The sequence below is a fragment of the Mixophyes fleayi genome, unplaced genomic scaffold, assembly GCF_038048845.1.
Source record: "Mixophyes fleayi isolate aMixFle1 unplaced genomic scaffold, aMixFle1.hap1 Scaffold_2667, whole genome shotgun sequence".
Taxonomy (NCBI): domain Eukaryota; kingdom Metazoa; phylum Chordata; class Amphibia; order Anura; family Limnodynastidae; genus Mixophyes; species Mixophyes fleayi.
In genome coordinates this window covers 27531-30000 of record NW_027446752.1, presented here as the reverse complement: position 1 = coordinate 30000, position 2470 = coordinate 27531, and the positions used below count along the sequence as shown (strand labels likewise).

The 2470-nt window shown below is 43.8% G+C and overlaps 1 non-coding gene and 10 pseudogenes across 1 annotated transcript; all 11 read right to left on the bottom strand.

The window, feature by feature from the left end:
- Nucleotide 1: 1 nt before the first annotated feature.
- On the bottom strand, nt 2-119 carry LOC142125954 (5S ribosomal RNA; annotated as a pseudogene).
- A 79-nt stretch (nt 120-198) lies between these two features.
- Nucleotides 199-317, bottom strand: LOC142125972 (5S ribosomal RNA; annotated as a pseudogene).
- A 92-nt stretch (nt 318-409) lies between these two features.
- Nucleotides 410-527, bottom strand: LOC142125934 (5S ribosomal RNA; annotated as a pseudogene).
- A 92-nt stretch (nt 528-619) lies between these two features.
- Nucleotides 620-738, bottom strand: LOC142126009 (5S ribosomal RNA; annotated as a pseudogene).
- Nucleotides 739-821: 83 nt separating this feature from the next.
- LOC142126020 (5S ribosomal RNA) lies at nt 822-939 on the bottom strand (annotated as a pseudogene).
- Nucleotides 940-1029: 90 nt separating this feature from the next.
- On the bottom strand, nt 1030-1147 carry LOC142125940 (5S ribosomal RNA; annotated as a pseudogene).
- Nucleotides 1148-1240: 93 nt separating this feature from the next.
- Nucleotides 1241-1358, bottom strand: LOC142125980 (5S ribosomal RNA; annotated as a pseudogene).
- Nucleotides 1359-1451: 93 nt separating this feature from the next.
- Nucleotides 1452-1568, bottom strand: LOC142125960 (5S ribosomal RNA; annotated as a pseudogene).
- Nucleotides 1569-1660: 92 nt separating this feature from the next.
- LOC142125989 (5S ribosomal RNA) lies at nt 1661-1778 on the bottom strand (annotated as a pseudogene).
- Nucleotides 1779-1863: 85 nt separating this feature from the next.
- LOC142126013 (5S ribosomal RNA) lies at nt 1864-1981 on the bottom strand (annotated as a pseudogene).
- A 91-nt stretch (nt 1982-2072) lies between these two features.
- On the bottom strand, nt 2073-2191 carry LOC142125932 (5S ribosomal RNA). The gene has a single exon (XR_012685054.1). It is a non-coding gene; the product is annotated as a 5S ribosomal RNA (ribosomal RNA).
- Nucleotides 2192-2470: the final 279 nt, after the last annotated feature.

Below are 2470 nucleotides of genomic sequence, written 5' to 3'. Positions count from 1 at the left end.
AAACCTACTGCACCTGGTATTCCCAGGTGGTCTCCCATCCAAGTACTAATCAGGCCTGGTTCTGCTTAGCTTCCAAGATCAGATGAGATAGGGCATGTTCAGTGTGGTTTACTGTAGGTTTTGCTTGCCTACTGACCTACATCTCTTATACATCTCAACACCAGCATTGAAGGAAGCAGGAACAACAGAGAAAAAAGAAGCCTACAGCACCTTGTATTCCGAGGTGGTCTCCCATCCAAGTACTAACCAGGCCCTGCCCTGCTTATTTTCCAAAATCAGACAAGATTAAACTTGTTCAGGGTGGTGTGGCTGTACGTATTGCTTGCCTACTGACCTACATCTCATTTACATCTCAACACCAGCACTGAACGAAGCAGGAACAAGAGGGAAAAAAAACCGAAAAAATAAAACCCTACTGCACCTGGTATTCCCAGTTGTTCTCCCATCCAAGTACTAATCAGGCCCGGCCCTGCTTAGCTTCCAAGATCAGATGAGATTGGGCATGTTCAGGGTGGTTTACTGTAGGTAAAACTTGCCCACTGACCCACATCTCTTATACATTTCAATACCAGCATTGAAGGAAGCAGGAACAACAGAGAGAAAAAAAAATGAAAAAAAAGACCTACAGCACCTGGTATTCCCAGGTGGTCTCCCATCCAAGTACTAACCAGGCATGGCTCTGCTTAGCTTCCAAGATCAGATGATATTGGGCTTATTCAGGGTGGTGTGGCTGTAGGTACTGCTTGCTTACTGACCTACATCTCAACAACAGCATTGAAGGAAGCAGGAACAAGAGAGAAAAAAAACCGAAAAAAAACAAAAACCTACAGCACCTGGTATTCCCAGGTGGTCTCCCATCCAAGTACTAACCAGGCTCAGCCTGCTTAGCTTCCATGATCAGACGAGATTGGGCTTGTTCAGGGTGGTGTGGCTGTTGGTATTGCTTGCCTACTGACCTACATCTCTTATACATCTCAACACCAGCATTGAAGGAAGCACGAACAAGAGAGAACAAAAAACAAAAAAAAAAACCTACAGCACCTGGTATTCCCGGGTGGACTCCCATCCAAGTACTAACCAAGCTCAGCCTGCTTAGCTTCCAAGATCAGACGAGATTGGGCTTGTTCAGGGTGGTGTGGCTGAAGGTATTGCTTGCCTATTGACCTACATCTCTTATACATCTCAACACCAGCATTGAAGGAAGCACGAACAAGAGAGAACAAAAAAATGAAGAAAAAAAAACCTACAGCACCTGGTATTCCCAGGTGGTCTCCCATCCAAGTACTAACCAGGCTCAGCCTGCTTAGCTTCCAAGATCAGACGAGATTGGGCTTGTTCAGGGTGGTGTGGCTGTAGGTATTGCTTGCCTACTGACCTACATCTCTTATACATCTCAACACCAGCATTGAAGGAAGCATGAACAAAAGAGAACAAAAAAACGAAGAAAAAAAAACCTACAGCACGTGGTATTCCTAGGTGGTCTCCCATCCAAATACTAACCAGGCCCGCCTGCTTAGCTTCCGATATCAGATGAGATTGGGCTTGTTCAGGGTGGTGTGGCTGTAGGTATTGCTTGCCTACTGACCTACATCTCTTATACATCTCAACACCAGCATTGAAGGAAGCATGAACAAAAGAGAACAAAAAACGAAAAAAAAAAAACCTACAGCACCTGGTATTCCCAGGTGGTCTCCCATCCAAGTACTAACCAGGCCTGGCCTGCTTAGCTTCCAAAATCAGATGAGATTGGGCTTGTTCAGGGTGGTGTGGCTGTAGGTATTGGTTGCCTACTGACCTACATCTCAACACTAACATTGAAGGAAGCAGGAACAACAGAGAGAAAAAAAAACGAAAAAAAAAAAAAACCTACAGCACCTGGTATTCCCAGCTGTTCTCCCATCCAAGTACTAATCAGGCCCGGCCCTGCTTAGCTTCCAAGATCAGATGAGATTGGGCATGTTCAGGTTGGTTTACTGTAGGTATTGCTTGCCCACTGACCTACATCTCTTATACATCTCAACACAAGCATTGAAGGAAGCAGGAACAAGAGAGAAAAAAAAATGAAAAAAAAAAATCTACAGCACCTGGTATTCCCAGGTGGTATCCCATCCAAGTACTAACCAGGCCCAGCCCTGCTTAGCTTCCAAGATCAGATGAGATTGAGCATGTTCAGGGTGGTATAGCTGTAGGTATTTCTTGCTTACTGACCTACATCTCTTATACATTAATCAATTCTTTTACATAATTCTTGTTTCTCATGACATTTCTAACATTGCCCACAATTATCAACTTTCTAAGTCTTTCTGAGCAAGAGAAATCGCAAAACATAGTCATTTCTTCATTGGCGTCCAAAAACAACGCCTTTTTACACTCCTGTCTCCCTTTCTCTTGGAAACAATGACTTACATCAATTCTTTTACATAATTCTTGTTTCTCATGACATTTCTAACATTGCCCACAATTATCAACT